The sequence below is a fragment of the Sorex araneus genome, chromosome 10 (genome assembly GCF_027595985.1).
Source record: "Sorex araneus isolate mSorAra2 chromosome 10, mSorAra2.pri, whole genome shotgun sequence".
Taxonomy (NCBI): Eukaryota; Metazoa; Chordata; class Mammalia; order Eulipotyphla; family Soricidae; genus Sorex; species Sorex araneus.
The window spans coordinates 37,228,259-37,247,568 of record NC_073311.1 but is presented as its reverse complement, the minus strand read 5'-3'; positions in this window follow the sequence as shown (position 1 = coordinate 37,247,568).

The window sequence follows — 19,310 nt, the reverse complement described above, 5'->3', positions numbered from 1 at the left end:
CTAAATATTTATATCTTCATATTAGAATATTAGCTCTGTAAGAAAGGAGGTGGAAGGCTGGAGCAATAGCACAGTGGGTAGGGCATTTGCCTTGCACAAGGCGACCCGGGTTTGATTCCCAGCATCCCATATGGTCCCCCGAGCACCACCAGGAGTAATTCCTGAGTGCATGAGCCAGGAGTAACCCCTGTGCATCTCCGAGTATGACCCAAAACAAAAACAAAAACAATAAAAGAAAAGGGTGGGAGAAGTTTTGAAGATTTGAAAACATTTGTATTTTTCTACACAGGGCAAATTAATTGTTTTATATATTAATAATGTTTTGTCTTTGACATATAATTTATCCAAAACTTAATACAAGGACAGACCTGGTGTTTAGCTAACCTGATTTTTTTTGTTTTGATTTATTTTTAATAGCAACAGATTTCTGATTCTTATCTAATTGCTAAAGAAAATAAATTATGATTTTTTCCAGTAGTTTTAATGTGGAAAGACAGTTCTTAGACTACAATCATAAATAAAACAAAAGTTATCTTTAATAAATCAAGAATTTATGCAGAGAAATTTTTTATTTGAAAAGGTGATTTACTGAGCCAGTAAAATCATGCTTTATATGTATGAGTTCCTGGTTTGATCCCCAGTACAAAAAGAGAAAAGTGGAGGGAGGGAAACGGAGGGGAAGGGAGAGGAAGAAGGGGAGGGGAGAGGAGAAGATTCATTTCCAGAGCAAATGATGAAAACATATGATGGGTTATTATAGCTATTTATGGAAAATTTGATACACTTTTTGAAAGAATATGAAAGTATTGATAATTGGCTTTTCTGTTTATAATGATCTAGCAAAATGCTTTCTTTTTTCTTTACTCTCCCTCCTGAACTCCGCCTCTTTACTTTTTCCTAGTTCTTGATAACCCAAAGGAGATCCTCTGTTCTGCACAGGATCATGAGCCTGTTGTCATCCACTTTTCACTGTCATCCAACGCCTGTTTAGAGAATGGTAAGATGTCTTATTTACCAAGAAATGATTTGAGATTGATCAAATAAGTAACCAGGGGCAGGGAACTCTGCCAGAATAGTAATATTATGTAGCTGGTAAGATGCTTTCCTTGCATGCAGCCAACCCAGATTTGATCCCTGACACCCCATATGGTCCCCAGAGCCCACCAGGAGTTATCCTTGAGCCAGGAGTAACCTCTGAGTACCACTGGGTATGGTCCAAAAAAATGACCAAACAGAATGAAAATAATTTTTATTCCCTGAATTAGAAAACTTTCAGCCATTCTCTTTCTATAATCTTTAGATTCAGATATTTAAAGTCATAGATTTCAAATCAATCTTTTCAGAAGAATCTTTCTCTTTTGGGGGTGCCAGCAGTGCTCAGATCCCTGACTGTGCTTAGGGATCACTTCTAGTGGTCTTGAGTACCAGATGGGGTTCCAGGATTGAATCCAGGTTGGCTGCATGCAAAGCAAGTACCTTTGCATAAACTTGCATGCACTGTGCTATCACTTTGGCCCCAGGAATCTCCCTGTTGTACCATAGGTTTTATTTTTAGTTTTTTTAATGAATCATCATGAGGTACAGTTACAGACTTGCAAACTTTTGTGCTTACGTTTCAGTCATACAATGGTCGAGTACCCATCCCTCACCAGTACCCATTCTCCACCACCAATAATCCCAGTATCCCACCCACTACCCCTACCCCATCCCCCCACCCTACTCTGTCTCTGTGGCAGGGCATTCCCTTTTGCTCTCTTTCTCCTTTTGGGTGTTGTGATTTGCAATAGAGGTATTGAATGGCTATCATCCGGTCTATAGTTTACTTTCAGCCTGCATCTCCCATCCCAAGCAGGCCCTCCAAGCACCCTTTACTTGGTGGTTGCTTCTCTATCTGAGCTGCCTTTACCTCAGCATGTGAGGCCAGCTTCCATGCCATGGAGCAATCCTCCTGATACTCATCTCTACTATTCTTGGGTGTAAGTCTCCCATTCTGTTACTTTATATTCCACAAATAAGTGCAATCTTTCTATGTCTGTCCCTCTCTTTCTGACTCACTTCACTTAGCATGATACTCTCATGACCTTCCACTTATAAGCCAATTTCATGATTTCATCCTTTCTAGCAGCTGCATAGTATTCCATTGTGTAGATGTACCAAAGATTCTTTAACCAGTCGTCTGTTCCTGGGCACTCGGGTATTTTTTCCCAGATTCTTGTTATTGTAAACAGTGCTACAATGAACATACAAGTGCAGATGTCATTTCTACTATACTTTTTTGCATCTCCAGGATATATTCCCAGGAGTGGTTATTGGTGGGTCAAATGGGAGCTCAATTTCTAATTTTTTGAGAAGTGCCCATACTGTTTTCCAAAAGGGCTGAACCAGTCGGCATTCCCACCGGCAGTGAAGGAGAGTCCCTTTTTCCTCAAATCCTCGCTAGCACTGGCCGCTTTTGTTCTTTTGGATGTGGGCCAGCCTCTGTGGTGTGAAATGATATCTCATTGTTGTTTTGATCTGCATCTTCCTAATGATTAGTGATGAAGAGCATTTTTTTTCATGTGCCTTTTGGCCATTCAGATTTCTTCTCTGAGAATGCTTCTGTTCATTTCATCGCCCCATTTTCTGATATGGTTGGATGTTTTCTTGTACCATAGAGTTTTGTTTAGTTCTGTTCCTTTGATTCCTCCGGGATCTTGAGAATTCAGTTTTGGGATAATGGCCTAGACTCAGAACCAAGATTTCTTTCTTTTTTTTTTTTTGCTTTTTGGGTCACACCCGGCGATGCACAGGGGTTACTCCTGGCTCTGCACTCAGGAATTACCCCTGGCGGTGCTCAGGGGACCATAAGGGATGCTGGGAATCGAACCCGGGTTGGCCGCATGCAAGGCAAATGCCCTACCCACCGTACTATCGCTCCAGCCCCAGAACCAAGATTTCTTCTTCTTTTTGGGCCACACCCGACAATGTTCAGAGGTAACTCCTAGCTCTGCACTCAGGAATTACTCCTGGAGGTGCTCAGGGAACCAACCATATGGGATGCTGGGAATCGAACCCTGGCTGGCCACATGCAAGGCAAACATCTTACCTGCTGTACTATTTGCTCTTCCCCAGAACCAAAACTTCTGTGTTGAAAGGTAGACATTGGTTATTGACGTTTCCATGGCACAGAAGAAATGTTCAATTCTTCCAGAGAAAATAATGGTTATACAAGTTTAAAATAGGTACTATCACCCCTGAATGAAGCTAAAAAAGGGATTAGAAGTGGATCAACATGGAAAGTATCATGCTAAGTGAAATGAGTCAGAAAGAGAGAGACAGACATAGAAAGATTGCACTCATATGTGGAATATAAAATAACAGAGTAGGAGACTAATATCCAAGAATAGTAGAAATAAGTACCAGAAGGTTGGCTCCATGGCTTGGAAGCTGGTCTCACATGCTGGGTAAAAAGGCAGCTCAGATAGAGAAGGGAACGCCAAGTAAAATGTGGTTGGAGATCCCTCCTGGGAAGGGAGATGCGTGCTGAAAGTAGACTAGAGACTGAACACAATGGCCACTCAATACCCCTATTGCAAACCACAATACCCAATTGGAGAGAGAGATCAAAAGGGAATACCCTGCCACAGAGGCAGGGTGGGGTGGGGGGGAGATGAGATTGGGGGCTGGAAGGGATACTGGGTTTATTGGTGGTAGAGAATGGGCACTGGTGGAGGGATGTATTTGTGAACATTGTATGAGGGAAAAACAAGCTCGAAAATGTGTAAATCTGTATCTGTACCCTCATGTGACTCAATAATTAAAGAATAAAAAATAAAAAATAAAAAAGGGATTAGATATGAGCTATTAAGCAAAGGGAACTTTTTCTGTCCCATTGAGTACTAAGAAAATATATTGTACAGCTCTGTGACTCAGTGAGTGAATACAAAGTGGGTTGGCTGCTATGCAGACTCATTAACTGGCTTTTAGTGACCTTTTCATCATAGACCCAAATCATCTTAAAAATTATTGGAAGGTTTTGCTTTTAGAGAATATACCAGGGATAGAGAGATAGTACCGTGGGTAGGGCGTTTGCCTTGCACATGGCCAACCTCAGTTCAATCCTGGCATTCATATGGTCCCCAAGCACCACCAGGAGTAATTCCTGAGTCTAGAGCAGGAATTACCCCTGAGCATCGCCAGCTATGGCCCCCAAACCAAAATAAATAAACAAAATTAAATTACTTATTTTTAAGTGAATATGCCTAGGGGTCAAATGTCACCTCCCTGTGCCCTACATAGACTTCTCAATGGATATATTGAGGCATCAAAATTTAGGACTAGAACTTTCTCACTGGGGAAGGATAACAAAGTAAACCATAAAGAAAACAGAGATCCATGTGAAAAGAATCCAAACAGAAAGGCCACTTACAGTGAAGGAAGCTTCTCAGCAGGCTATAGGTGGAAAATAATGTTATTTATGGTCTGTGAACTAGAAAGAAGGTTGTGGTCATGGAAGAGCAAGACTTAAATTCCCAAGTGGAAAGCTCTGGAAACAATTATATTATTGTTTTAAGAAAATGGGTCTTCAAAGTAGAGAGAGAGGAAGAAGGAAATTGCTTGCCACAGAGGTAGAGGGTGGGGTGCAGTGAGAGTGGCGGGAGGGATACTGGGACATTGGTGGTTGGAAAGCTACCCTGGTGGAGGGATGGGTGTTCGATCATTGTATGACTTGAACTCAATCATGAAAGCTCTGTAACTGTATCTCACAGTGATTAACTAAAACAAAACAAAACAAAAAAAGGAAAGAAAATGAAGCTTGTTCAATACTTCCAATCTAAGGCTAGGAACTAAGACAAGTTTTTATGGGGCTGGAGCAATAGTACAGTGTGTAAGGCGTTTGCCTTGCATGCGGCTGAGCCGGGTTCAATTCCCAGCATCCCATATGGTCCTCTGAGCACTGCCAGGGGTGATTCCTGAGTGCAGAGCCAGGAGTAACCCCTGTACATTGCCAGGTGTGACCCAAAAAGGAAAAAGAAAGACTAGTTTTTATGCTCTAGTGGGGTGAATATAAATGCAGTTATGTGAGCCAGAAATATTTTAAATTTATTTTTATTGAATCATTGTGAATTACAAAGTTACAAAGGTATTTGTGATTGAGTTTTAGATGTACAATGTTCCAACACCAATCCTTCACTAGTGTCGACTCCCTTCCACCAATGTCCCAAGTTTCCCTCTCGACCCCCAGCTTGCCTCTGTGGCAGGCACATTTCCCCTCTGTGATTGTCCTAGTGATCCCTTTCCTACTTACTCCCTTCCCCCTGCCCCCCCCCCCGTGAGCCAGGAATCTTTTGATGAAAAACCCAACTAGCTTAAGCAACAAGAGAATTATTTACTTGTGTACTGTGCAGTAATCCATAGGATAGAATAAAAGAAGAATTACTGGAAGAAGAGCCAAGGCAGGATGCAGGATTCAGCTCTAGAGTCTCTGCTCTGTCCTCTGTGTTTGGCAGAGTTCTACGGTTCAGCTCGTTTCACATGCTGAAGAAGGTGGTCACTGCTGACCCTGGACCCGCATCCTCCCAATTAGGAAGAAAGCCCTGCTTCTCCAACTGCCCCCCGCCTCCCATCCCCTGGCCAGATGTCCGTTTCAGGTAGTCTGTTTAGTTTATTTGAGTCAACTGCTGGCCCAGCTGCTTAGTCATGTTTGCCTGGAAGATGTAGTATTACCATTGGTTAAAACTGGGTCACTGACTCATGATCAGTAAGGAAGAAGTGCTTATCAACCAAACTTGAGCCCTATTAGTGTGGGTGGCATGATACCGCAAGGAAAGGAAGACAAATGGCTTTATAGCTCTGGAAAAGATAAAGTCTGCCCTTACTTTAGAGTTAGGTAAGGAATAAAGATTAAAAGAAAAGAAGTGGGGGGAAGGAGAGAAGTCACAATGCCTGAATTCATTTTCATCTGAAAATTTGAATTAGGCGAATTAGGCATTTCTGGAGCCATGGCTAAAATGAAGAGCAGACGGCTAAAGGAAAGAACTCCAACTCGAGGGGTTGGCGAGAGATTGCTCAGCAGGGTGAGCTCTGCATGTGGGAGGCCGGGGCTTGCTCCTGAGCACTGTTTGTTTCCTTGAGCACTCCAAGTAGAGTGCTGGGAGTAGCCCAGGTGTACCACTGGTGTGGCCCCAAAGTAAAAAAATTAAAATAGGTCAAAGTAACTTTTATTTTAAAGACTTGGTGCTGGACTCAACACTGTAATGTTTTTAGCAGCTATACAGAGGGGGAAGTTTCTGGAAAGAGATACACCAGAATGTTAGCAGTCGGGCCCTAACAATAGTACAGGGCGTAGGGCTGCAAGCAGCCAGCCTGGGTTTGATCCCTATCATCCCGTATGGGTCCCTGAGTCTGGTAGAAGTGATTCCTGAGTGCAGGGCCAGGAATAAGCCCTGAACATTGCTAAGTGTGGCCCTACTGCCCCCATCTCCCCAAAAGAGGAGTGTTAACAGTGTTTGTGTAAGATTCTTGACCTCCCTCTCATAGAACTTTATTTCCAAATTGTCTTCTATATGAAATTCACTGGTTAACCAAAAACACTAGATTTGGTAGGATTGAGTGGAGAACTGATAGGCTTTTCTTTTCCCTCACATTTCTGAAACTATTGAGGATCTTTCTATACATCCATTACAATAACAAGGGAAAATATTAAAACTCTCTGTTCTCTATTTCTCCTCTCTCTCTCTCATTAAAGCCTCAGCCAATTGTCCAATTGTGCTCAGGGATTACTTCTGCCTCTGTAATCAGAAGTAGTTCCTGGTGATGTTTGCAGACCATGCAGTGCCAGAGATTAAACTGGGATGGCCAGATGCAAGTCCCTTAATCCGTGTATTATCTCTCCAGCCCGAAGCTTCAGAGATTATTTCATTTCTGTTTTCTCACTTTACTGATAAGAACATTTAGGATGTTTTCTGAGAAGATGTGGGGGAGCCAAGCTGGTTAGTGGAATAGTCAGGAACCCAACGAAATACTAACTATACCTTCTCTTTGGGAGAGACATTCTGTCCTCAAACTGGAGTGCTAAAGAATTTGATCTGTAAGTCCATAAGTTGTGTAATGATTCTTAATAGGTCTCTAATATTTCCAGATCTTAGTAGAGGGGTTAATTTCTTAGAGTTAAAGCTTCAATCACATTTCAATGTGAATCTCCTAGAGGAGAGGTCATTCTTAATCTAATAATAGTATATTCTTCAATACAAATGGATTTTTTCATGGAGACATTAGTGGAATTTTTTTCAAATTTCAAATCATTGAATAAAACGTTTAATATCCCTTTGTGTTAATGTGTCTTTTTGTAAAGGTTGGATCTTTCATCCTCCGAGATCTCCACTGAAAATTCCAGAGGCACTCCTCAGTACTGCTGTAAAGAAACTACATGTGATCAAACTCCAAATGTAAGGACCCCCTTACAGTAAAGGTCCCCAGAATTATTGGGCGTCCCATCCCCTTTATAGAGGAAAATAAATACTTTGGGCTCCCTCTCCCTAGAAATACACCTTATTTAAGCAGATGAACAGAAAACACTTCCCAACAACATCTGAGGCTATTACCAGTCCAATGTACTGGTAATTGGATTGGTCCAATATGCCTCTTCTGGAGAGATTTTGTTTACTCCGAGAAAGACTGCTCTCCCATCTTTAGAATCCTATGTTTTTATAAGGCCTCTGATATGGTAGTGAGACAAGAAGAGCCGCATAGCCTCTGGGACCCTGGCCAAATCACCCAGTCACTTTGAAAACTACACACCCAAGAGCACACACAACCCCATCTCTCCCTGGTAACTAATGGAAAACTCACTATAAGATATGTAATTTATCAATTAGCCTTGTCAGATGACAAATCCAAGATCTAGTGTAAAATGATGGCAAGTGTGATCAAGAAGGAAGAAGTCAGAGAAAGAAAAACTAGTTGTAGACAAAGTAACCTAAAAAAGATGAAACTAGTCCCTGTATTTAAGGAACTTGTCACCTGATATCCCAACAAGTTAACAATCAGTAGAGGATAAATCACCCAAACAGGAGGGCATAATAATTGCAGCAAGCATGGAGGAAGCGTCTTCACAGCTGGGTAGCCCAGGCTGGAGCTTTACAAGCGTGGAATATACCACTTACAGCTGCTTCATGGAGGCATGGTTATCCTCTCCACTGTAGAGCTGAGGAAACAACTGGTCCACAATGTGTCATCATTTGTTCATAGTCATTGAGCCATAAAAAGGTGAAGCAATGGTGAAACTCTGCCTCCAGCGTCTGTTCCCTTTTCACCATGCTTTGCTTCTGTTCCAGTGCCGCTCTTGGCTGCTGGTATGAAAATGACCTCTTAGCACTTCGGGGAGAGCATTTTATTTATTTATTTTTGCTTTTTGGGTCACACCTGGCAATGCACAGAGTTACTCCTGGCTCTGCACTCAAGAATTACTCCTGGCAGTTCTCAGGGGACCATATGGGATGCTAGGAATTGAACCCGGATTGGCCATGTGCAAGGCAAGCGCCCTATCTGATGTGCTATCACTCCAGCCCCCAGCGGGGAGCATTTTAAAGGTATAATAATATGGTGATTATTCTGAACACTGACAACTTGAGAGAAGTCTAAGAAAAAAAATAAATTCATATAATTTTTTCACTGAGAGGAAATAATTTTTTGACATTTTGACATGTTTCCTGGTAGCCTAATACATACACATCCATACACAACACAAGCATGCATGTAGCTCTGTTGTTCGTATTCTATGCCATATAATTTGCATGTATATATAGATAGGTTATTTAAAAAATCTTTTGAGTATGATGGGTAAGGTGCTTGTTTTGTATGTGGCTGACCCAGGTGGGTTCCCGGCACCCCATATGGTACCCAAGCCCACCAGGAGTGATTCCTGAGTGCAGAGTTAGGAGTGACCCTGAAGCACCACTGGGTTTGGACCCAAAACAACAAAATCTTTTGAATATCTTTTGTGTTTTGCTTTATTCTTTTCTTTCCTTGGGCCTGAGCATTTCCCCTTGTCATTAAATTCTTCAGAAAGAAGGTTTTGAGGGGCTGGAGAGATAGCACAGCGGGTAGGGCGTTTGCCTTGCACGCGGCCGACCCGGGTTCAAATCCCAGCATCCCATATGGTCCCCTGAGCACGGCCAGGGGTAATTCCTGAGTGCAGAGCCAGGAGTAACCCCTGTGCATCACCGAGTGTGACCCAAAAAAAGCAAAAAAAAAAAAAAAAAAAAAAAAAAGAAGGTTTTGAATGGCTGCTTTGAAATGCATTGGACTTTCCATGGTGTTATGAACCATTCTCTCATGATTACGCATTTGTTCAACTATGCTATGTCTTTAATTTCTTCCTAGAAATACACTTGATATAAAAGTGTAAATATTTTCAAAGTTTAAGCTCTGTACTGATTCACTGTTTTCTAGAAAATTCATGCCACCTGATCCTTCATTGCTATGAGGTAGCCCATCTTAGCGTTCATTTTGGAGGGTGAGACCACACCTGGGCTGTGCTCAGTGACTACTCCCACCATGTATGGAGACCACATAGTGCTAGAGATCTTACCCTAGGCTAGGTTCTTGCACGCAAAACATGAAATTCAGCACTTTGAGCTATTTCTCTGGTCTCTATTTAACATTAAAAATTATTTTAATTAATATGCCACAATTTACAATATTGTTCATAACTAAGTTGTTTCAGGCATAGAACATTCCAACACCAATCCCACCACCATGTACTTCCCTCCACCAATGTCCCCACCCTTTTATCCCCCAGTCTGTCCCCTTGGCAGGCATATAAAAACTTATTTCATATTGTTTGCTCTAATAAAACTTAAAGAAATAGCAAATGGAATTTTCAGAAAATAAATCAATAAAAGTTAATTACATATGATTTTAACCTCTGTAAATAAGGAAATTCAACTCATTTAATACAACCTAATGTCTAGTCTCATTTACATAGATAAGTTTCCACTGACATCTAAAATATGTTGCATTAAATTTTATTTTGTACCTGTATCTTATTGTGGTAATTATCATGTCTTACTTTCATTAATAAAACTTTAAAAATAAACTCTGTGCTAATATATTTTAGAGTTTACATGAAATAGGTAAAACCTAAAAATGTAAAATTTAGTAAGAGTGAAGAAGATCAAGAAAATTTAATGGGGGAAATACAAATAGGCCTTGCCATAGAGGCAGGCAGGGGTGGGGAGTGATGGGAGGGAATCTGGGGACACTGGTGCTGGGAAATGTACACTGGTGGATGATGGCTGTTGAAATACTGTATGACTGAAATCTAATCATGAACAGCTTTGGAAGAGTCTGTCTCACAGTAATTCAATTAAAAAGTAAAAAAATATGGGAATAGATCTATAAAAATACAAAGTGTTTTATCCTAAGAAGGGAAATATTGGTATTATAATTAGAAAAAGATACCTCTTAAGTGTCTACATTGATAAGTAAAAGATTGCAATAAAATCTCTGGATGTAAAAATATCTCTATGGATGTACTGATCAGACATAGAATATTTAATATAATTTATTATATCAATATAGATTATATATTCATTAATTACCAAAAATGCATAAAATCTTTTAGCAAGGATTAAACTAGGATATCTCTGTCTTTGGTTTTTGTTCTTCTGAGCACCATGTGTCTTGGAAATGTTCCTAGTTGCATCTATTTTCATCGAGACCCTTCAGGCTTCTTGTATTTGGTTGCCTATAGTCCACAACCCTGGGAAATTCTTAACTATGATTTCTTAACTATAATTTCTTTATTAAATTCATCTTCCTGGTTCTCAGGGACTCTAGTGATTCTTATATTGATCGTCTTGAGCTCATCATCCCGCAGTTCTCTGAAGTCCTTCTCTTTTCAGACCTTTTTCCATCTTCTGTTGTATTCCTCCATCTTGGGGCTCCTCAATCTTTTCCTCAGCCAATTCTGCTGCTGAGAGCTTCTAATGACTATTGGGAGTTGGGAGGTGGCATAGCCAGCTGTGCTCAGGGCTTACTTCTTGCTCTGCACTTAGGGATCACTACTGGCAGACTCTGGGGACCGTATGAGGTGCTAGGGATCGAACCTGGGTCAGTTGAGTGCAAGGTAAGCGCCCTTCTTGCAGTACTATTGCTCTATCCCCCTGCAGTGACTTTTTAAATATCACCTACCTGACTTTTCATTCCTGCTTGCAGTTTTCTCACTTCAGCTTTCATAGTTTTTTGTGTTTTGCTGACTACCTGTGCCATCAATACCATCCTTATCCTGGTGTCACTAAAGTCATTTTCTGAGGATTTACAGAGCTAGTTGGTGTTGTTTGTGCCTTACATATGGCTGTTTTTTGATTATTGAACTTGTGGGCTTCACCGTGTTTTTCCCATTGGTCTTCTAGTATTCCTGCTCAGCTGGGGGTGAGTCTTTGTACTTTGACATCCTGGATAACTCAGAGGGATTAGGCTGGGTTATCTTCACTGAATGATAGGAAGTAAAATTATGAGCAGTGTGTAATTTGTTGAGTAGACCTCTCCAGAGGCCGCACGGTTCAGGAGCTATAGAGAGCTTGTTGATACCACTGAGGTTTGGTAAGGAGGCTGCTGGGGGCTAGCTGGAAGGAAGGGGCTCTGCCTCCTGTTCTGAGGAGAGCCAGTGATCTCAGTTGAAGAGGAATCACATGGAAGAGTGGAACATCAAGCAGAGCACATTTTTTTTGTTTGTTTGTGGGTCACAAAATAAACTTTTGTTCATTGTTTCCTCCTGGTTGGGTTGGAGGACCCATGGGTCTCATGTTTACATTGCTGTGGTGCCAGGGATGGAAACTAAGTCATCACAAGCCAGGCAAATACCTACCCACTGTACTATCACTCCAGCCTATCTTAGTATTCTTAACACTGAATACATATATAATGTATGTTTGTACATATTTATGTATATACACACATCTATGTATATGTGTATATATTTGTGTGTATGTCTATATATTTTAAATTTATTTATTTTTAATTAGTGAATCACCGTGAGGGTACAGTTACAGATTTATACACTTTTGTGCTTATGCTTCCCTCATACAAAGTTCGGGACCCCATCCCTTCACCAGTGCCCATTCTCCACCACCAGTAAACCCAGCATCCCTCCCACCCTCCCCAATCCCATCTCCCCCCCACCCCACCCTGCCACTGTGGCAGGGCATCCCCTTCTGTTCTCTCTCTCTAATTAGCTGTTGAGGTTTGCAATAAAGGTGTTGAGTGGCCACTGTGCTCAGTCTCTAGCCCTCATTCAGCCCGAAACTCCCTTCCTCCGCATGGCCTTCAACTACATTATAGTTGGTGATCGCTTCTCTGAGTTGCCCTTTCCCCAGAATGTGAGGTCAGTCTCCAAGCCATGGAGTCAACCTCCTGGTACTTATTTCTACGATTCTTGGGTGTTAGTCTCCCACTCTGTTATTCTATATGCCATAGATGAGTGCAATCTTTCTATGTCTGTCTCTCTCTTTCTGACTCATTTCACTTAGCATGAAACTTTTCATGCCAATCCACTTGAATACAAAATTCATGACCTCCTTTTTTCTAACAGCTGCGTAGTATTCCATTGTATAGATGTACCAAAGTTTCCTCAACCAGTCATCCTTTCTAGGGCATTCGGGTTTTTTCCAGATTCTGGCTATTGTAAACAGTGCTGCGATGAACATACATGTGCAGATGTTGTTTCGATTATACCTTTTTGCATCTCTGGGATATATTCCCAGCAGTGGTATTGCTGGGTCAAATGGGAGCTCAACCTCTAGTTTTTTGAGAATCGTCCATATTGTTTTCCAGAAGGGCTGAACCAGTCGGCATTCCCACCAGCAGTGTAGAAGGGTCCTGTATATATATATTTTTGAGGGGGGCCATTCCTGGAACTGTTCAGAGTTTACTCCTGACTCTGCACTCAGGGATCACTAGGGGGAGGCTCAGGGGAGCATATTGGGTGCTGCGGTTTGATACATCTGGATTGGTCATGTGCAAAGGAAGTACTCTATCTGCTGTCCTATCACTCTGACCCAACGCTCAACAATTTTTTTCAGCATACTGTAAGTCTTACAAAAATGTATCAAAACACCTTGATTTACAAAGTTGTTCATAAGAGTTTTTTAAATTAATTTTTAATTGAATCACTGTGAGATACACAGTTACAAGTTGTTCATGATTGGGTTTCAGTAATACAATGTTCTAACACCTATCCCTTCACCAGTGTACATTTCCAGTTTACAAACAGAAATGTACAGTGTAAATTTCCCACCACCAATGTGCCCCATTTCCCTCCCATCCCCCATCACCCCAACTTTTCTCACCTTTCTCATGGCAGGCCCCCTCTCCTCCTTCTCCTTCTCCTTCTCCTTCTCCTTCTCCTTCTCCTTCTCCTTCTCCTTCTCCTTCTCCTTCTCCTTCTCCTTCTCCTTCTCCTTCTCCTTCTCCTTCTCCTTCTCCTTCTCCTTCTCCTTCTTCTTCTTCTTCTTCTTCTTCTTCTTCTTCTTCTTCTTCTTCTTCTTCTTCTTCTTCTTCTTCTTCTTCTTCTTCTTCTTCTTCTTCTTCTTCTTCTTCTTCTTCTTCTTCTTCTCTTCCTTCTCCTTCTCCTCCTTCTTCTCCTCCTTCTCCTCCTTTTTCTCTTCCTCCTCCTCCTCATCCCCTTCCCCTCCCCATTCCCCTCTTCCCCACCACCCTTCCCTATCTTCACCCCTCCTTTTGAGCATATGGTTTGTAATACAGGTACTGGAAGGTTATCATGTTTGTCTTTTTACCTACTTTCAGGACTCATAATAGAGTTTTAAGCATACATTGTTTCAACATCAATCTACCACCAGTGTCAACTTTCCTTCACCAGTGTCTACAGGTTCTCTCCCATCTCTCAGTCTGCATCCTTAACAGACAGGTTTTAAGTTTGGTTCTTGTATTTTGAGGGTATCATGCTTATATTTCTGCTGGCTCTGTGGATTAGATAAATACAAACACTACAGCTCTACACCTCTGATGTGCCTGAGATCCTTGGCGTCTGGTCCTGCTACATCCCACCTGCCTCTTCTTACTTCCTCCCTTAATATTTTAATACCTCTCCTCAATATAAGTAATAATATTATTCAACTTTGTTAAATTGATTGATAAAAATATATTTTATTGAATCACCCTGAGATACAGTTGCAAAGTTGTTCATGATTGTGTTTCAGTCATACAATATGCCAACACCCATCCCTTCACCAGAGTGCATTTCTCATCATGAAAAAAATTCTTCAATGAACTAGATGAATCAATTTCTGTGCCTCCCCCACTTTTGGTGCTTAGTCTTTCCTACCTTTTTACATTTAGACCTTTGTGTATTAAGAATACTAAACATTGGTTGTATCACTTGTCATCTTGTTGATCTTCGATTTGCTCAAGCGGGTGTCAGTAATGTCTCCATTTGTCCCTGTCGCGTGCTGGTGTAGCCCAATGATATCTGCTTGCTCTAGGAACAGGAAGAGCCTCAAATCGTTCATACAGGGTTTTGACGAAGAAGTCTGACCATCTCATTGGTGGGCAGCACGCAATCTTTTGACATTCCATGGAATCCAGTCGGTAACAGCTCTAGTCCAGCGGTCGTCTCTAAATCACATTACGTGTCTGGCCCATCTGATTTTTGACGCCTTGGCAAACGAGACAGCATCCCTGATTCTTGACCATCGACAGAGGTCGGAACTTCTGATTCCTTCTCTCACTTGAGTGAAACGTGATAGTCATAGCATGGCTCTTCCGATTCCTCTTTGGGATACCCTAATAGCATTCTCATCCTGTTTGCGTAGGGCCCAGGTCTCTGAGGCGTATGTTAGTGCAGGAAGAATGGTGGTGTCAAAAAGAAGTGCCCGGAGCCAGCCAGAGTTTCTTCATCCTCTTAACCACTTCTTCGACACTCTTGAAGGCGTTCCATGCTGCTCTCTTACTTCTGCGCAGTTCTGTTGCCAAGTCGTTCCTCATGTTGAGTTCTCGACCCAGGTACACATAGCTGCTGCATTCGGAGATGTTCGTTCCATTGGGAGCAAATGGAGCTTCAGGGACTAGTTCATTTTTCATGAACATCGTCTTGTCTTGTTGAGGTTCAGCTGCAGTCCGACATTTCCACATTCATGGTCGAAGTCGGCCAGCATTTGTGCCGCTTGGCTAATGTTTGGCATTATGAGAACGATGTCATCATCGAAGCGAAGGTGGTGTAGTTGCCGATCGTCTATCTTCACTCCCATTCCTTCCCATTCCAGCCATGGCATGATGTTCTTGAGGGTGACACTGAAGAGTTTTGGTGAAATTGTATCACCCAGCCAAACCCCTTTCTTTACATCAATGATCACTTCCTTGTAGAATGGTGAGATCCTGGTGGTGAACCCATAATACAGCTCACAGAGGATCTTGATGTACTGAGTTTGAACGCCCTGTTTGGTTAGGGTTTTGAGGACCACTTCAGTTTCAACAGAATTGAAGGCCTTCTTTAAATCGATGAACGTTAGACAGAGCAGCATCTTGAACTCTCGCGAAATTTCAATGAGTTTGGTCACTGTGTAGATATGGTCAATCATGCTGAATTCTTTTTGGAACCCGGCTTGCTCACATGCTTTTCCTTCATCTAGGAAGGATGTTCTGCCTATTCTATTTAGGATGACTTGAGTGAATAACTTGTAGATGATGGGTAACAAGCAGATTGGGCAACAGTTGCCGATGTCATGGACGTCTCCCTTCTTGTACAACAGAATGGTCCTGCTGGTTTTCCACTGGGACAGAACCTTGCATTCAGATAGGTAGTGTGGGTAGTGTGTGAAGAGCCGAGCCAGTGTATTGATGAGTACTGGCAGCAGATTCTTCAGGTCTGACCTTGTCTGAACTGGGTGTTGTATGCATCTTTACCAACGAAATGGCATGTCAGATTTTGGAAGGGTGGACATTGGGAACAACATATCCATCCTGCGGCATTTGGTATGTGGGCAGGTGGACATGGCTGATGAAGAGATCCGAGTAGAAGTCATGAATAATCCTCTCCATTGCCTTTCTGGAAGATGTGATAGATCCAACAGGATGTCGGAGGGCAGTCATCTTGGTCTTGTAGTTGGCAAAGGACAGGCAAGCATTGCGAATACTTTTCCTGGCTTCTGCCGCATCGGCCAACACTGCTGCTCTTCTCTCTTTGAGGTCTTCCTTCATCAATTCTCTGCACAGCTTTGTGAGCTCAGACGTTAGCTGTGGTTGCCTGAGGCTCGTGCCAAACCACATTGACAAATGAGCTTGAGAGTTTTCGAAGACAGGCGTCTGTTTGTGGCTTTCCCACTCTCGGCATTTTTTTGCGCAGTCATGGAGGCGCTGAACAAAGAAATAAACCTATTTGTTTATTTATTTCATAAACCATTGGTTATTTATGATAAATGGCTAATTCTCCAGTGTATTGCTTGCCTTTTAATTTTATGTTCCAGAGAGTTTTTTCACTTTTATTATTGTACCTTTATTAATGTTTTAAAATTTCTCCTCCATTATTTTTATAGGTAGAAAAGTGTAATTTTAAGATTAAATAGACCTACTCCATTTTCCATTTTTTTAAAATAAACTTAGCTGTAAATTTTGTGGTTGGTTGGTTATAGGATTCTGCTTTAGTTTTTCCCAAGCTGATAATAATGACAGCTAGTGTTTGTTAAGTGGGATGTTAATAGCTAATGCTTATTTATGGCTTGTTTCATGAAAAGCACAGCATTAAGCAAATACCATGCCTCCATGAGTAAGTTTAGCCAATACTATAGCAGCTGTTCATGGATAAGGTGTTTTGTAAGCTTGGGTCTATCTTGAAGCCTGTGCATTTCACCACCACAACGTTCTCTTTCTGGAATAATTTGTTGAATTCATCTGGTGCCTGATTGCCTGATTGGAGTTCTCAACTTAATAACATTTTTAGTGCTTTTTTTCACTCCTCCCACTCGTGGGACCAAGTAAAAATCTTTAGCCTCTGTTGATTAGCCTTAATTCTTTAGCTTTTATAAGTGCATCCGGACAAGAATCAGGGAACCAATAAACTGGCTTTTGACATGAAAGCACCGTGCAAGGAGAAAACATTTAAAATAATTACCCAGTGCCATTAGAAGTAGAGTCTTGGAACAAGTGGGGTTAAAACCCGAAAGAGATGGCTGGGCCAAGTTGATGTAGGAACAGAATTTAGCTGGCACACAGCAGGGATGAGTAAGATGCTATTATCTATGACCCATAGTAATAAACTAAGTCAAGGGAGTGTTTGTTGTCATTTTAACAATGAAAATGCTAAAGTTGGTAGAATTCCCAAAGGATTCGTCAGCTGCAGAACCTGAGCTCTGAAAAAGCTTATGTAATTTTGCAATATGTGTTCACAAAACATTTACGCAAGAAAATCTATCAAATCTCAACATTCCCTGGTCACCGGGGTTAGAGATAGCTTGGAGATGAAATGATTGTTTGCTGGATAAGATGTGAAGATGTTTGTGGAGTGCCTCGTAAGCAAAGCTCAGGACCACTCCCAGTGATACTCAGCATCCAGGCCAGATGGTTCAGTGCTTGGGCCCAGTTAATCCTCCTTCTAAACTGGCTCCCAAGGCTCTGCCCTACCCTTCCATTCCTGGCCCTGCCCTCCCTCCCCATTCCCTCCCCTCTCCTCCTCTCTCCTCTCTTCCCCAATTTCCTTTCCTTCTTTTCTCTTTCATTTTCTTTTCTTAATGTTTTTGGGCCATACCTGACTGCCTCAGGGCTTACTCCTGGCTCTGCACTCATGGATAACTCCTGGAGGTGCTCAAGGGACCATGCGTACTGCCAGGGATTGATTTGGGGGTCAGCCACATGCAAGGAAAGCAACATAACCTCTGTACTATCTCCCCAGCCCTCTCAAGGCATGCTTTTTGGATAACCACATTCTCCAGAGAATTCAATCCAAACATTGTGTCTGAACCTTATCAGATTTGTGGGCTGTAGCTGCTAAAATTCTAGTCCTCTGATTTTTCATATTCACTGTAGGAGCTTGGCGTACAGTAGTACTAGTTTGGGTATTTCCAGCTTACTTCTAACTCTGACCATGCCATTCTTTTCCTATGTGACCTGGGGCACAAGGATCAATGTTGTATAAAGGTACAGAATCCAAACTATAAAAATATCTTAGCTCTTATAAATTATCCTGCTGCCATTTAGCTCCTATCTGGATTTGGAGAGCGTACCCTCTCAAAATTCTTTCTTCTTACAAAATGAGAATCCTGTTAATAGGTAGGTACTTGCCTTGCATGCAGCTAACCTGGGTTCGATCCCTGCCACCCCTTATGGTCCCTGAGCCCCACCAGGAGTGATCCCTGAGTGCAGAGCCAGGAATAATCCCTGAGAATTGCTGGATGGGGCTTGCTGGAAATATTGCATGGAATTATTCAGCCAAATAACTCAGACAAATGTTTAGAATAGTGTTTCATAAACAATCATTATTATTTAGCAATTTTTGTACCCTTGTCCATACTTGGCTCTTTCTTCTATAAAATGGGATTTGAAATTTCCCAACTTCATTCTTCACTTCTTGCATTCAATGTGTGTGCCCACCATATTAAATTTAGTGTACTGGAAGCTTGTTTTATTCTCAAACAAGTTTGATTTAAAATTATTGAATTCCTTGTCCCCTTTCTGTCCCAACTTCTGTCTCCGGGTGTTCCAGATACTGTTGGGCTTGAATTACCAAATTTGGTAACTTCTGATTTAGAGGACCTTTCCTTAGAGTCCCGGCAATGGCTAACGACCTGAAAGTCCCTACCATCATCTGCAAGTATGAAGACTCTTTTGTTTAACTTACCAATTCGATGATAAATCACCTTCTGAAGGCTCACAAAGTCTGTACCTTCATCTTACTTCTGACAGTGGAAAGAAATGAGTGACCAGGAAAAGGGAGCAAAAGAGAACAAAAAGGACAAAATAGAAAGAAGTTGTGTGGATCAGGTGTTTATGGTCTTCAGCAGATTTAGCCCTTGCCCACCTACAGAGGTCAACTCCAGGGCCCCCGGGTGAGAGGAGAGCAAGACTATAACATCCCTGTCAAGGAAGAAGAGGCAGTTTTTGTTGGCATAGGTAGGGCCTTACACAACTTGAAGACTCTTTGTCTATAGAGCCATTGAAAGGGTTAGGAAAAGGAACGGAGCAATGGGAAATTTTTAAAAGAACACTAGAGAATTTTTTAGCTGCCTACAATGACTATTTGTGTGATATGGCATTATCTAAGATTTATTGAATTTTCTTCTTGCCCTTGAGCCTTTGTATCTTATTTTTCATCTTCATTG